We start from the raw sequence: 17,101 nt of genomic DNA, 5'->3' as shown, positions 1-17,101 counted from the left end.
TTCAGTGGCTGATCTCCTTTGAAGAAAGAACTGGCCTGCTTCTGGGCAGGCAGAGATGGCCTGTTGGACCCCAGGGCACCAGGTGAGCAGGTGAACCTACACATGTGCTGTGAACTATCCACTGAGTCACCTGGCCTTCCACAGCTCACTGCATCCTCAGAGCAGGCATGGTGTTGGCATGTCTCGGGACGGCTTGCCCATAGTCCCTACTCTCCACTTTCACCCAGCCTTCCACAAGTTCCCTCTTGGGTGCTTTCCCATGAGTAGTTGTCTGAGGATGAAAAATATGTGTTTGACAGCAGCTTTAGTTGCTGAAGTGTTTTGGAGAAGAAGAATATCACTGTTATACTCTCAGAAAGATCTCAAGTTCTGAAAATATCCGTCATCTCCTGGGAATGCTTGTAAGAAAGTCCTCACCACAAAAGAGAACCAGGCTGATTGACATGTTGAGACCAAATAAAGATATTCAAAACAAATAAAGATAGTCAAAGACAAATAAAGAGACCCAGTTGAGAGGGAAAGCTCAATTTTACATAAGATTGGAAAGTAATTGTTGTGAGTGCCTGGTGATTATCTCAAGCCAGTGGTGTGGTGCAGGGGTTAAGAAGAATTTACCAAGACAGTTGTTGGTAAAGAAAGGCAGATTTATTAGAAAAAGTATGAAAGTACGTTGCAGGGGAGCAATGGGCAGGCCAGCAGGAGAAGAGCTGACTGCCAGGAGACAGAGGCTTGCGGGGGATTTGATAGGACAATGCTCGTGGTGTGTACTGGAGAGGGCTATGTGCAGTGCTGGTAATGCCAAGGTTTCAGGGAGCTAACTTGCAATTTTTATATCAGCCGAAGGTCTGGCTATCACTGGGCACAGGAAGACTGAGTTATTTGTGCAGGGGGTCTGTGTGTCCTGGACCATGAAGAAAGGCAGGCTCACAGCTTATCCACTTTCCTTTTGCTTCCCTTTGGTCCCACCAACCTGAATCCCCCTCCCTGATTAGGACTGTTAGGACTGTCCAATAATGAGTATGCAAGGAAATGACAAACTTTATTTTCTTTTTCTCTTTCTTTTCTTTTCCTTCCTTCCTTCCTTCCTTCCTTCCTTCCTTCCTTCCTTCCTTCCTTCCTTCCTTCTTTCTTTCTTTCTTTCTTTCTTTCTTTCCTTTCTTTCTTTCTTTCTTTCTTTCTTTCTTTCTTTCTTTCTTTCTTTTCTTTCTTTCTTTCTTTCTTTCTTTCTTTCTTTCTTTCTTTCTTTCTTTCTTTCTTTCTTTCTTTCTTTCCTTCCTTCCTTCCTTCCTTCCTTCTTTCTTTCTTTCCTTCTTTCTTTCTTTCCTCCCTCCCTCCCTCCCTTCTTCCTTCTTTCCTTCCTTCCTTCCTTCCTTCCCTTCTTCCTTCCTTCCTTTCTTTCTTTTTTTTTTTTTTTGACATGGAGTTTCCCTCTTGTCACCCAGGCTGGAGTGCAATGGCGCGATCTCAGCTCACTGCAACCTCTACCTCCCAGGTTCACGCCATTCTCCTTCCTCAGCCTCCCAAGTAGCTGGGGTTATAGGCGCCCGCCACCACACCTGGCTAATTTTTTTTGTATTTTTAGTAGAGACGGGTTTTCACCGTGTTAGCCAGGATGATCTCTATCTCCTGACCTCATGATTCTCCTGCCTCGGCCTCCCAAAGTGCTGGAATTACAGGCGTGAGCCACCGCACCCAGCCCTTTTTTTCTTTTACTTTTTCTTTTTTTTCTTGAGACCATTTCACTCTTGTCACCCAGACTGGAGTGCAGTGGCGTGATCTCAGCTCACTGCAACTACCACCTCCTGGGTTCAAGCCGTTCTCTTGCCTCAGTCTCCCGGGTAGCTGGGATTACAGATGCCTGCCACCACACCTGGCTAAGTTTTGTATTTTTAGTAAAGATGGGGTTTCACCATGTTGGCCAGGCTGGTCTCGAACTCCTGACCTCAGGTGATCTGCCCATCTCGGCCTCCCAAAGTGCTGGGATTACAGGCGTGAGCCACCGTGCCCAGCCGGGAATGACAAAATTTCAAAATCACCATCTGGCAACTCCTAATAAAAATAATGAGGCGGGTAAGAACCAGTAATAGATTCCTGAAACCATTAGGCAGAAAGGCAGTGAGGAGCTGCACACCTTGCCACGTACCCAACCCCCCAACTTACGTGCTTACCAGAAGGGGGAAAATGTACCTGCTGATGAGGAGATGAGGCTGCCACCACCTAACTCAGAGGAAGATCTTTGCATCATCACAGTGGGACGTGAGCCACATGCCTTCCAAGGCTGTCCAGTAGGAAGCACACAGGACCACCTGTGCGGGATTCTTGCGTAAATGTTTAACCTAAATCGATAGAACTCTTGATTCACTTACCAGTCTGCAGGAAATACAGGAATAAGAAACAAATTAAATGACACCACAAGGAAACAGACACATTCAGACTTCAGGCATTGTCTTCTCAACAATTCAATGCTATGAAAGAAAAAAAAAAGTGACAGCACTATCCCATTAAATAAGACTTAAGACAGAAAACCAAATGTGTGTCCTGAATTCAATCCGGATGTCTACTAACCAGCTGGAAAATACATTTTTCAAACAGTGGGGAAGTTATGGATATAGCCAGCTTTAGATGATGTTAGATCATTAGTTTTGCAGGATGGCCAGTGGCATTGTGGTTCTACAGGAAAATGTTCTTATTTTTTAGAGATGCATAGAGATGCTTTTAGGGATGAAATGTCATCATGTCCACAATTTACTTTAAAATACGTCAGTGGAAAGAAAGCCAGATGAAGCAAGGAAGGCAAAACGTCAGCAGCCGTTAAATCAAACAGAAGAGCGTGTTTCTGTTCCTTAATTATTGTCATCTCAACATGTCTGTATGTTTGGAAATTTTCATAATAAAAGACAAATAAGAAGAAAATGACATTTGGAAAGATTCTATTAAAAGAGTGAAAAAGATAACCAGGTAGGCCAATGACATCTTCTCACCTGCCGCCCAACCTCCTCCTCTGTTTTGTCCACAGGGTTTCTCAATGGACTAATGGCCAGAGGTTGGTGCGTCAAGAATTTGGGGTGTCAAGGTTAAGCTCAAAACATGGACTTTGTGTGACAAGACAGGTTGGCCACTGACTTAAATACTTCCCCACAAAAGGGACAAGCCCGGAGCCAGGTTACCGGCCCACACCTCAAGACAGGCTCTTTTAGGAAATGGACAAAGCTCTATGACACGAACAAGCTCTTCGGGGAATTTAAATTTGCTTTCCCTGACGTGACTCCACTATCATCCCTACCCTTGAACTTACAGGGCATCCACACTTCAGTCTCAGCAGGTTTGTTGTGTGTGTGTGTGTGTGTCTGTGTGTGTGTAACTCTGTGTGTCTGGGTGTGTGTGTCCGTGTGTGTCCGTGTGTGTCTGTGTGTCTGTGTGTGTCCATGTGTGTCTCTGGGTGTCTATGTGTGTGTCTGTGTGTGTGTCTCTGTGCGTCTGTGTGTCTGTGTGTCTCTGTGTGTCTGTGTGTCTATGTGTGTGTCTGTGTGTGTATCTCTGTGCGTCTGTGTGTGTCTGTGTGTGTCTCTGTGCGTCTGTGTGTGTGTCTCTGTGTGTCTGTGTGTCTGTGTGTGTCTGTGTGTCTCTGTGCGTCTGTGTGTGTGTCTGTGTGTGTGTCCGTGTGTGTCTGTGTGTGTCTGTGTGTGTGTCTCTGTGCGTCTGTGTTTCTCTGTGTGTCTGTGTGTGTCTGTGTGTGTGTCTGTGTGTGTGTCTGTGTGTGTCTGTGTGTGTGTTTTTGTTTGTTTTGAAACACGGTCTTGCTCTGTCGCCCAAGCTGGAGGGCAATAGTGCGATCGCAGTTCACTGCCGCCTTGACCTCTTAGGCTCAAGCGATCCTCCCATCTCAGCCTCCTGACTAGCTGGCACTGCAGGTGTTAGCCACCACTTCTAGCTAATTTTTGTATTTTTTGTAGAGACAGGGTCTTGCTATGTTGCCCAGGATTATCTTGAACTCCTAGGGTCAAGTGATCCTCCTGCCTCAGCCTCCCATAGTGTTGGGATTACAGGTGTGAGCCACCATGCTCAGCCAGCATCTTTATTAACATCAGATTTTGTTTTTTTCTTTTTGAGACAGAGTTTTGCTCTTGTTGCCCAGGCTGGAGTGCAGTGGCGCGATCGCGGCTCACTGTGACTTCCACCTACTAGGTTCAAGCGATTCTCCTACCTCAGCCTCCTGAGTAGCTGGGACTACAGGCATGTACCACCATGCCCAGCTAATTTTGTATTTTTAGTAGAGACGGGGTTTCACCATGTTGGTCGGGCTGGTCTCGAACTCCTGACCTCAGGTGATCTGCCCATCTCAGCCTCCCAAAGTGCTGGGATTACAGGCATCAGCCACCACGCCTGACCAGCATATTTATTTATTTATTTATTTATCCTTTGAGAAGGAGTTTTGCTCTTGTTTCCCAGGTTGGAGTGCAATGGCGCAATCTCGGCTCTCTGCAACTTCTGCCTCCCACGTTTAAGTGATTCTCCTGCCTCAGCCTCCAGAGTAGCTGAGATTTCAGGCATGCGCCACCACGCCCGGTTAATTTTGTATTTTTAGTACAGACGGGGTTTCTCCATGTTGTTCAGGCTGGTCTTGAACTCCTGACCTCAGGTGATCCACCCGCCTCAGACTCCCAAAGTGCTGGGATTACAGGCGTGAGCCACCACACCCGGTCAGCATATTTATTAACATTAGAATTTTTTACTAAATTATCTTGCTTGATACATCTTGGACTATCATAAAAATGCATGTGGTCAGCCTCAGGGGACCTGCCGCCGGGCATGATGCTGTGAGTCGAGGTATTCCGTGTGAAGCTTTCTGGCCAATCAAGGCTGAAATTCCATATGGCAGAAAATCCAGGCCACAGAGGAACCAGTTAAATGAAGCCATAGGGAACCAGACAAATCCAGAATGTGGACATTCTGCCGGACAACTGGCCAGGTCTCCAGAACAGGTCAGTGTGCTGGGAGCGGCGGGGGGCGGGGGGGGGGGGTGTCAGGAAGTTGAGTCTAGATTAAAACAGCCGAAGAGACGTGACAACTGCACTCACCACGGGAGCCGTGATTGGAGGCTTTTCCAACAGGCAGCGGGTCAGACACATTCGCAGGGACAACTGGGGACATTTCAATATGGACTGAGCATTTGGTAATCTTAGTGACTTACTGCTGACTTTCTTTGTTTTTGAATAGAAGTTTCCCTGTTACTGCTCAGGCTGGAGTGCAATGGCGTGATCTCGGCTCACCACAACCTCTGCCTCCTGGGTTCAAGCAATTCTCCTGCCTCAGCCTCCCCAGTAGCTGGGATTACAGGCACTCACCACCACGCCTGGCTCATTTTGTATTTTTCTTTTTTTTAGTACAGACAGGGTTTCCCCATGTTGCTCAGGCTGGTCTGAAACTCCTGACCTCAGGGGATCTGCCCGCCTTGGCCTCCCAAAGTGCTGGGATTACAGGCGTGAGCTACCGCGCTCGGCCAAAAGTTTACGTTTTTAAGAGAAATGTGTTGAAGTGTGGGGCTGGAGGGACAGTATGTGGTTTATTGTGAAAGGGCTCAGCTGTGTGTGTGAGAGTGTATGTGAGTGTGTGTGTGTGTCAGCACATGTGTGTATGTGTGTGTCTGTGTGTGTGAGCATGTGAGTGTGTGTGTCAGCACATGTGTGTATGTGTGTGTCTCTGTGTGTGAGCATGTGAGTGTGTGTGTGTCAGCACATGTGTGTATGTGTGTGTCTGTGTGTGTGAGCATGTGAGTGTGTGTATGTCAGCATATGTGTGTATGTGTGTGTCTGTGTGTGTGAGCATGTGAGTGTGTGTGTGTCAGCACATGTGTGTATGTGTGTGTCTGTGTGTGAGAGTGTATGTGAGTGTGTGTGTGTCAGCGTATGTGTGTGTGTGTCTGTGTGTGTGAGTGTATGTGAGTGTGTGTATGTCAGCACATGTGTGTATGTGTGTGTCTGTGTGTGTGAGAGTGTATGTGAGTGTGTGTGTGTCAGCACATGTGTGTATGTGTGTGTCTGTGTGTGTGAGCATGTGAGTGTGTGTGTCAGCACATGTGTGTATGTGTGTGTCTGTGTGTGTGAGCATGTGAGTGTGTGTGTCAGCACGTGTGTGTATGTGTGTGTCTGTGTGTGTGAGCATGTGAGTGTGTGTGTCAGCACATGTGTGTATGTGTGTGTCTGTGTGTGAGCATGTGAGTGTGTGTGTCAGCACGTGTGTGTATGTGTGTGTCTGTGTGTCAGCACATGTGTGTATGTGTGTGTCTGTGTGTGTGAGCATGTGAGTGTGTGTGTGTCAGCGTATGTGTGTATGTGTGTGTCTGTGTGTGAGAGTGTATGTGAGTGTGTGTGTCAGCGTATGTGTGTGTGTGTCTGTGTGTGTGAGTGTATGTGAGTGTGTGTATGTCAGCACATGTGTGTGTGTGTCTGTGTGTGTGAGCATGTGAGTGTGTGTATGTCAGCACATGTGTGTATGTGTGTGTCTGTGTGTGTCAGCACATGTGTGTGTGTGTCTGTGTGTGAGCATGTGAGTGTGTGTGTCAGCACATGTGTGTATGTGTGTGTCTGTGTGTGTGAGCATGTGAGTGTGTGTGTCAGCGTATGTGTGTATGTGTGTGTCTGTGTGTGAGCATGTGAGTGTGTGTGTGTCAGCACGTGTGTGTATGTGTGTGTCTGTGTCAGCACATGTGTGTATGTGTGTGTCTGTGTGTGTGAGCATGTGAGTGTGTGTGTGTCAGCACGTGTGTGTGTGTGAGCATGTGAGTGTGTGTGTGTCAGCACATGTGTGTATGTGTGTGTCTGTGTGTGTGAGCATGTGAGTATGTGTGTATGTCAGCACATGTGTGTATGTGTGTGTCTGTGTGTGAGCATGTGAGTGTGTGTGTCAGCACATGTGTGTGTGTGTCTGTGTGTGAGCATGTGAGTGTGTGTGTGTCAGCACATGTGTGTATGTGTGTGTCTGTGTGTGTGAGCATGTGTGTGTGTCAGCGTATGTGTGTATGTGTCTGTGTGTGTGAGTGTGAGTGTGTGTGTATGTCAGCACATGTGTGTATGTGTGTGTCTGTGTGTGAGCATGTGAGTGTGTGTGTGTCAGCGTATGTGTGTATGTGTGTGTGTGAGAGTGTATGTGAGTGTGTGTATGTCAGCATATGTGTCTATGTGTGTGTCTGTGTGTGTGAGCATGTGAGTGTGTGTATGTGTCAGCGTATGTGTGTATGTGTGTGTCTGTGTGTGTGAGTGTATGTGAGTGTGTGTGTATGTCAGCACATGTGTGTATGTGTGTGTCTGTGTGTGTGAGCATGTGAGTGTGTGTATGTCAGCATATGTGTGTATGTGTGTGAGCATGTGAGTGTGTGTGTGTCTGTGTGTGTCTGTGTGTGTGAGCATGTGAGTGTGTGTGTATGTCAGCGTATGTGTGTATGTGTGTGTCTGTGTGTGTAAGCATGTGAGTGTGTGTGTATGTCAGCATATGTGTGTATGTGTGTGTCTGTGTGTGTCAGCACATGTGTGTATGTGTGTGTCTGTGTGTGTGAGCATGTGAGTGTGTGTGTGTGTGTGTGTAAGAGTGTTGTGTATGTGCTAAAGTAAATATGACTAAACAATAAGAATTGTCCATCTGGTTGTTTAGTACATGAGTATTCATCTTATTTCTTTTTCCCTTTTTCTGTGCAGTTGAAAGCTTTCATAGTGAGTGAGAAAATGTATCTGGTTGTGAAAACAATGTTGCAACGTACACACGCAGTCCATTTCCAGTCCCAGAACTGAGACAGTGCAGAGGCCACTGGCTGGGCTGTGGAAACCAGACTGCACAGTCCGTCTGCGCCCACGCTGTCTGTGGGCCCTGGGAATGTCGCCTCCTGTCTCTGGGTCTCAGTTTCCTTCTCTGTGAAATGGACTGCTGCGGTCCCTGCCACAGAGGCTGGGATTCAGGCCACATACCCTGGCACAGCAGCATTCCGTTGTTACACATTTGAATACTCCCAAGCCAGTAGGTAAAGAGTTGACTCCCTGGGACCCTTTGCACGTTTCCATGACTCAGCAATCAACGTGGAGCTGAACGGGCTGTGAAGCGTTTTGAGCGCTGCCTGTGTTTGTCTCACGGCCCTCACGGGAATCCCAGTTAATATATTCGATGAGCAGAGCCCTGAAAACCCCACCTGCCACCTCATCAGTGTTCTATATAAGCGTTTGCCATTTTAGTAAGTCCTTGTATTTTTACCCAGTCATCGTTTGTTTTATGTTAAAAGGATAGATGGAAGGTTAATGTTGAAGTAATTAACTTCTTAATGAAAGTATATAATTACAAAGTAATTGAAAAGAAGAATAGACGAGTTCTGGGAGAGTTTCTTGTCTGCCTCATGCTAAAATGTAGGCTCTTGGTGTAAACGAAAGCCTGTGTGCAAATGGTTTGCAGGCTGATCGGTGAATCCGGGGCACAGAGCTACCCAGGAGCTGTTACTATCGATTTCACATCCAGGCATTTCATGTAGCTTCTGGATGCCGATGTTGGTAAGAGACACTGAATTGTCATGGGCCTTAATGCAGAAAATCCATAGATGATTTGTGGAGCACAAAAGCCTGACCTGGAACTGGGGCAGAGCTGGGGAAGGTAGAGGGAAAGATCCATTTGTGCAGCATGGGGGATGTGGGGAGGTTCAGGCTAGGGCAGTGGGTGCTGCTGGAAACGAGATAAAGAGAAGGACATAGATGTGATGGCAAAGACTCCTTAGTTGTGGGCTAATCAGTGAGCTCCATTATGGAGGTCAAGCTTAAAGAATTTGAACATTGAACCATATGTTCTGTATATAAAAGAATTTTTGAAGGCCAGAGAACTTCCAGCCAGACACTGACCTCTGGTTATTCATCACCACAGTGGCTGATGGGGTACCGTTCACGTGGGAGGTCGGAGGAGTCGGCAAGGGGGTTAGGCTGTGTCAGCCTTCCTGACAGGTGCTCAAGAACATCTACTGTGTGCCTAGGTGCAGCTGTGGCACTGGGACAGACACAGGAAGCAATGTGGAGTCTTTGCAGCCAGTGAGCTCCTGGTCTAGCAGAAGAGAGAGGAAGCATCTTTATCTGTGTTCTCCCAGGTAGGCGCATCAATCACATATCCGTATCCTTATCTGTGTCTCCATCCACACCTGCATCTATAGTCATATGCCCATGTCTCTATATGTCTGCATCTATACCCATATCACAGCTGCGTCTATATCTATGAAGCCCTTCTTGCTTTGCTCTAAAGAAATACCGGAGACTGGGCCGTTTATAAAGAAAAGAGGTGTAGTTGGCTAATGGTTCCGTAGGCTGTACAAGCATGGTACCAGCATCTGCTCCGCGTCTGGGGAGGCCTCAGGGAGCTTTTGCTCATGGCGGAAGGTGAAGCGGGAGCAGGCACATCACACGTCCAGAGCTGAAGTCAGAGAGAGAGAGTGGGTTGGGGAAGCTGCCACACACTTAAACAACCAGATCTCCTGAGAACTCACTCACCGTTGTGAGGATAGCACGAAATCACGGGGGATCTGCCCCCATGACCTAAACCCCTCCCACCAGGCCCCATCTCCAACACTGGAGATTACAACTCGACATGAGATTTGGGTGGGGACAAATATCTAAACTATATTACTGTATCTATCTACGTCTATGTTCACGGCTACATCTATGTCCATAGCTACATCTATATCCACATCTGTATCTGTAATGTGTATGTGCATATAGATACATATGTCTTTTTACATAGAAAATAAGGCCGGGTGTGGTGGCCCACATGTGTAATCCCAGCACTTTGGGAGGCTGAGGCTGGTGGATCACCTGAGGTCAGGAGTTTGAGACTAGCCTGGCCAACATGGTGAAACCCTGTCTCTATTCAAAATACAAAAAAAAATTAGCTGGGTATGGTGGCAGGTGCCTGTAGTCCCAGTTACTCAGGAGGCTGAGGCAGGAGAATCGCTTGAACCCAGCAGGCGGAGGCTGCAGTGAGCTGAGATTGTGCCACTCCACTCTAGCCTGGGCGACAGAGTGAGACTCCCTCTCAAAAATAAGTAAAGGAAAAGAAAATAAGCTCAGAGAAATCAAGTGGTGCCACCATCAATAAGCATCAGAACCGGAATGCAAATTGGGCTTTCGTGCCTTCAAAGCCAGAACTGTGTCCGCCCCTCTGGCTTTAGGGTCTGTATCTGTTTGTTCGGGCAGCCATAACCAAGTGCCACAAACAATAGGACTATCTTCTCTCCCAGGCCAGAAGTCCGAGATCCCAGTGTCTGCAGGGCCGAGCTCCCTGAAGGTTCCAGAGGAAAAGTCTATCCCAGCCGGGCCCAGATCCAGCCTCCAGTGGCTCCTCGGCTCTGTGGCTCCTTGGCTCAGTGGCTTGTCAGCTTGGTGGCTTCTCGGCCAGGTGGTTTCTCAGCTTGGTGGCTCCTCGGCTCGGTGGCTCCTCCACTAGGTGGCTGGTCAGCTCGGTGACTGGTCGGCTGGGTGGTGGAGCTCCAGTCCTCACGTGGGGTTCTTCCTCTGTGTGTGTCTCTCTGTGTCCCAGTTTCCCCTTTTTATAAGAACACTGGCTGTATTCAATTAGGATCCTCCCTCATGACGTCATCTGAATTTGATTTAACTTCATTCCCTCTTTGGAAATAGACAAGACCCTATTTCTGAATAAAGTCATATTTTGAGGTATGCAGGGGGTTAGGACTCCAACGTATCATTTTTTTTGAATGGGGTATAATTCAACTCATAGCAGTGTCTTTCACCAAAACCCAGTGATCCCACTTAATCCACATCGCATCACTTAGTGCCTAATCCCATCGATTTGTCATGAGATGATGCTGAGAGTAAAGGTTTTGTATCCAGGATAAAAACTTTTTCATCGTCGTAGAAATTTGGCAGACTTCAGAAGCACTATTTCTGTGTTTCAATTTTATCAAGCCCTTTAACAGCTGTACCAGATCGTTGGACTACTTCTATTTTGTAGATAAATGCATGGATACTTGTTTATGTGCACACGTGGTGCTCACACCGCATGTTAGAAGTATGCAATGTGCTTTCTTACACGTGTGGTCATTTATGGCAAACAGTTCTGGGAGGAAAGCAAGGCAGGAAGCAGCCTGTGCATCTGCAGAGGGCACAATGGTGTCTGCTGGGCTGGGTGACTCACCGGTCACAAGCTGGGGTGGGTGGTGGCCAAGAGCCACAGTGCAGAGCTGCTGGACCTCAGGCCCTCACAGCCTGCTGACTCAGGGTTCACTAACTGTGGACTTATTGTTGGGGAGAGTCCAGAGACAGCCAGGAATCCCCACATATTAAAGCAGAAAGCACCTTCTAGCCGAGCCATGTTGGACACGGGTCCCGTCACTTGTCTTATTTCATCATCCGATAACTTGGAGGGACACGGTTATTGCAATCTTCACACCGTCTGCCTGTCCTCCATCTGTGCTCTGTAGTGTTATTTTCTCGACATTTCTCTTCCTTTGGGGTGGAAAAAGAGGAAAACGGTCACGGTGGGCAGAAACAAAAATGAGAAGAGAAAGTGCATGGGCAGAATTTCAGTGAGGATGTTGTCGCTTCAGAAACCCACACCTCCAACTTGTGGTCTGACCAGGTGATCAGACTCAGGACACAAGAGGGGCGTCCCTCGCCCCACCGCAGCTAAAGTCAGTCATGTTACAGGGCGGTGAGTATGGAAAGGGTGTGGCCTGTGCTGCAGTCCAGCCTTAGATGCTAGTAGCGCAGCTTTCGTGTCCTGCTCAGGCAAGCCTTGGTCACCCACTGGACCTCTGATTCTGTGACAAATCCAGTGGGCAGACACCGAGAGAGTGAGAAGTGACTGAGTCATGGCCTGGCTGTCGGGGGCAGCCCACAGTCTGGAGAAATAGCAAGTTGCCAATGCTGCAGTCACCCTTACAAAATATTTGGAATTACGGAAGCTGAGCAGAGCAGGTTTTGTTTGTTTGCTTTTTCTGGTTTGCAGAAAGCATTAGGTTAGAGGAAGTTTTTTTTCTTGTTCTTAAATCACAAAACGAAAACTATCAGAGACTTAAAGCTTAAGCATTTTTGTGCATCCAGACAAACCACAACAAAACAAAACAGCCAGCCACAGCCTACACGTTTGGGCCAGGGTCGTGGTTCTCTCAGGGAACACTGTTCAGAAGTGAAAAGACACCAATATTGAGAATTCAGGAGAAGGAGAATTTCAGACACTGTATTCGATCATCTTTGTGGCTGAGTCTCTGCAATACGCTGTCTTCCATTTAAGGGCTAGAATCAAAGGCTGAGCTGTCTCCATCGCTCCCTGCCCATTGAGAGCCTATGGCCCTGTGGGGAAACTACCTTTTCATTATGGAAAAGAAGAACTGGTGAACTTCCTCTGCTGATTCATTAAGCCATTCATCCAGCATTCACCAAGTGCTACCTGAGTGCCGGGCTCAGGGCCACGTGGAGCTGTTTAGCTGTTCTTGTGATTATTTTTCCTTTCTTTCTTTCTTTCTTTCTTTCTTTCTTTCTTTCTTTCTTTCTTTCTTTCTTTCTTTCTTTCTTTCTTTCTTTTTTTGAGACAGAGTTTTCCTCTTGTCACCCAGGTTGGAGTGCAATGGCGTGATCTCAGCTCACCATGACCTCTGCCTCCCGGGTTCAAGCAATTCTTGTGCTTCAACCTCCTGAGAAGCTGGAATTATAGGTGTGTGCCACCATGCCCAGCTAATTTTTGTATCTTTAGTAGAAATGGGGTTTTCCCATGTTGGCCAGGCTGGTCTTAAACTCCTGACCTCAGGTGATTCACTAGCCTTGGCCTCCCAAAGTGCTGGGATTACAGGCGTGAGCCACTGCACCCGGCCAATTTTTTTTCTCTTGACATCTCAGGGGAAGGTTTTTATCCTTGTGCACTTTGCCCATCACGAGCCAGGTCCTGTGTTGATGCCAAGGTCATAGCAAGTGCCATGCGGCACGCCATTGGGTGCTCGGAGTGTCTGGGTGCCTGCCCTCCCCTTGGACCAGCCCCATCCAAGGGCCCTGCTCCCATTTCCCGCCCTGCACCTTCCTCCAGGAAGTCCCCCTCCCGGCCACGCCAGCCTGTTTCCAGACCTCAACTTTGACCTTCACCCATTATTTGTGCACATGCTGCCATCTTTCCCGGTGTCCCATCTCATCGTCACGTTCCTGGCCAGGAGAGTTCCTGCATATCACGCAAGACCTGCCTAGGGAGCTGCCTTCCCGAGTTTTCATCTTCTCTTGTCCTCAAGGAGCCTCCCCAGAGCCTCCTGCCAGGCACGCGGCTCCTTCCACTGGCTCTCCCCTGCCTGTTCTGTCACTAGAAGGGCCTTGACCCTATCAGTGATGAGCCTTTGTCGTGATGACTCATTCTTCTTCTCTCCGAGTCGCTCTGTACCGTGTTCACTTGGCTAATCTGTGTTTCTCAAAGTTCCCTTCCCTGAATGGTTCCGACTTCCTGTTGGAGGGAAGAGAGATGTGCAGAAAATTTGGACGGTGGAAATGAAGGAGCAGCTATTTTCTACGGCAACGTCGTCTGTTCTTATTCACACTGTGAGGCTCAAAGACGTTGCTTTCCTCCTACCAGCGGAAAAGTGATGCTGCACGAAGGAATTTTAGGCAGTGACGCTGTAATGGTGGGTACGTGTCTTTCTACATGTGCCCAAAACAGAGAAAGGCCAACGCCATGAGTGGTCCGGTGTTACAGCTGATGAACCTGCACTGGGGTACTGGAGTTGCCAGTGTGTGCACAAACGTCCGTGGGCGCATCAAGCCCCACTCATCCCCTCCTAGTGGGAAGCCCTCCCCACACTCATCAATGCCACAAGTGCCTTTCTGGGAGCGTTTTAAAGGCTGTAGTTTTAGGCTGCCTATTGGTTCAGAGCAGAGAAAGAGAATAAGCTACGAAAATGGCAAAGGCATAGCAGGTGGAGAGTGGGCCCATGGTGGAGACCAGCCCCCAGGCCAGGGCTGCATAAGCCCCGTCTCAGTGGGAGGGACCTTCCTGCACGTGGTGGGACTGTTTGCCTGGCAGCGAGCACTCATTCTCCCGCCCGGGGCGGCTGGCACCCGTCATTGCGGATCTGTGGGTGCTCCTATCCCTCCAGAGGACACTAAAGAGCAGGGGAGATGCAGTTTCCTTCCAGTCCAAATGAGCCACCTGCCCGAAGGAAGGAGAACCAGGGCTGCATCCAAAGAAAACACTTTCACTTCTCAAAGGAAAACATTAGGAAACTGGGGGAAGCTTTTGCCAGGTGTGTAACTGACCCAGGATCTTCATCTAGCACGGGGTTGGCAAAAGAAGGCCCTCAGGCCAAATCAGGTCCACCATCCATTTTTTTGTGTTCTCTGTAAGCTAACCATGAATTTTATCTTTTTTTTTAATGGTTCAAAAATGTAGGAGGAGAGTGATGTTTTGCGACATGTAAAAATGATATGCTATTCACATTTTCAAGTCCATCAAAATAAGATGAACTGAGCAGCACCAGGCTCATGGGTTTAGTATTGTCTGCGGCTGTTTTATGTGGCAGCGGGAGAATAGGTCCCACAGAGACCACGTGGCTCACAAAACCTAAAAGAATAACTTTCTGGCCCATTACTGGAAAAGTTTGCTGATCCCTGATTATTTTTATTAAATTTAATTAAATTAATTAATTAATTAATTAGTTTAATTTTGAGACAGGATCTCACTCTGTCGCCCAGGCTGGAGTGCAGTGGTATGCAAGTGAGTCACACACCACTGTGGGGACTGAACTCACTCACACACCACTGGGTGGGGGGGACTGAACTCACTCGCACACCACTGGGGAGGACGGAACTCACTTGCACACCACTGGGGGGGACTGAACTCCCTTTGCGCACCGCTGGGGGGAAGGTCCATTTTTGCATTGACCTTGGAGCAATAACCACTGAAGCTGAACTTCAGCTTACATGGCGACCCAGCAATTCCTCCTTACCAGCGGAAATTCAAACATATTTCCCACAAGGTGGTGCGTAAGGATGTTGACAGGATCAGTGTTTGTGTTTTTCTTTGAGCCTTCACCTGCTCATGAGAGATGAAGGTTATCGCGTCAACATGGGGAAGACATTGCCAAACCTCCAGGGAAGGTTTCCCAAGAGAGCAGACACCACCTCCCCCATTGTCCTCTTTGAAATGCCTTGCAGCACGGTCAGGGGACTTTGCTACTCTGCCAGTCCACTCTGTAGGTCTTCCCACTTCTCCACTTTATTTCCACCAAATTATAAACTCTTGGAAACAAAGATTCTGCCATCACTCATTTCTTTATCCCTCACAGCATCTGGACGCTACCTCCATAATAGCAGGTGGCTCCTGTCATGTTTTGTGTTGTTTTGTTTGTTTTGTTTGAGACAGAGTCTCTCTCTGTCGCCCAGACTGGAGTGCAGTGGTGTGATCTCTGCTCTGTGAGCTCCGCCTCCTGGGTTCAAGTGATTCTCCTGCCTCAGCCTCCAGAGTAGCTGGGACTATAGGCACCCGCCACCATGCCTGGCTAATTTTGTGAATTTTTAGTAGAGATGGGGTTTTACGGTGTTAGCCAGGATGGTCTCTATCTCCTGATCTCATGGTCTGCCTGCCTCAGTCTCCCAAGGTGCTGGGATTACGGGCGTGAGCCACTGCACGCTGCCGCCTGTCATGTTTTACAGCCGAGGAAGCTGAGGTCATGTGTCCAAGGACTCAAACATGGGATGTCTCTGTCTCTACCCAGCGTGCGTCTCACCGCCCCTCCTTATTGACTCTGCTCCAATCAGACTGTGCCTCTGACAGTTCCCAGGACAGGCTCAGCCTTTTCAAGCTTCTGGGCCTTCACATTTACTTTCGCCTCTACCTGGGTCTTTATTTCTTCCATTGTCCAAGGACCAAGTCCTCATCCTTCAGGTCTTGACTCTGGCTGGGCTCTGAGAAGGAGCTACCACCTGGGACACCGCTACCTGTCGGGCTGCCTCCCTCTCTTACTCACTCTTGTCCTTGCATTTCACTCATTGGATGATCTTAACCTGTAATGGCATGATAATTATTTTTATCTCTTTGTGGACTGTTTCTTTTCTGTCCTGCCCTTCCCACCTTACAAGAATGGGAAACCCCACGGAGGGCTGGGACATCATCTGTCTTATTCACATGTGATGTTAAAAGAGATTGTTTTCTTCCTAACGGCGATGAAGTTACACTGCACAGAGGATTTTCAGGGCAGTGAAGCTACTCTGTATGGTACCGTCATGGTGGCTAGGAATCAGTGCACGTCTGTCCAAACCTAAAGGATGGACAACACCTAGAGCGAGACCTTGTGTAAACCACGGACTCAAGCAATGACGATGTGTCCATGTGGGTTCACCAACGGTAACAAACGCACCACGCCTGCTGGTGGGGGCGGCTGTGTGTGCAGGGAGGGGGACAGGGAGCACATGGCAGGTGTCTGTACCTTCTGTGCATTTTCCTGTGAGCCAAAAACTGCTCTAAAAAATTGTCTATTTTTAAGTTCTGATGGGTGCTCTGGCTTCAGGGAGTTGCCATTTTGGATCCTGGAAAATAAAGAGATAGGTTCATTTGCATGAGGTAAGCAGAGTCAAGTTGGAGGTTGAACTGCGTGGCGGGACTGAGGCCATCAGACTCCGGAGGGAGAAGGGGAGCATAGCTGCTGTTTTTGCTGACAGCTTCATGGGGAAGCTGGGGTCTGAGTTAGGATGAGTGTCTCAGTCCACTTGTTTTGCTATCAAGGACTACCTGAAGCTGGGTAATTTATAAAGGAAAGAGGTGTATTTGGCTCACCTCTCTGCAGGCTTCACAGGGAGCCTGGTGCCAGCATCTGCAACTGGTGAGGCCTCAGAAATGTTAGAAATTGGCCGGGCACAGTGGCTCACGCCTGTAATCCCAGCACTTTGGGAGGTTGAGTGGGGTGGATCACCTGAGGTCAGGAGATCGAGACCAGCCTTGCCAACATTGGCGAAACCCCGTCTCCACTAAAAATACAAAAATTAGCTGGTTGTAATGGCAGGCACTTGTAATCCCAGCTACTTGGGAGGCTGAGGCAGGAGAATCGCTTGAACCAGGAGGCAGAGGTTGCAGTGAGCCAAGATTATGCCATTGCACTCCA

This window comes from Chlorocebus sabaeus, chromosome 8, assembly GCF_047675955.1.
Source record: "Chlorocebus sabaeus isolate Y175 chromosome 8, mChlSab1.0.hap1, whole genome shotgun sequence".
In the NCBI taxonomy this organism is placed as follows: domain Eukaryota; kingdom Metazoa; phylum Chordata; class Mammalia; order Primates; family Cercopithecidae; genus Chlorocebus; species Chlorocebus sabaeus.
Note: the sequence above shows the minus strand (reverse complement) of the source record.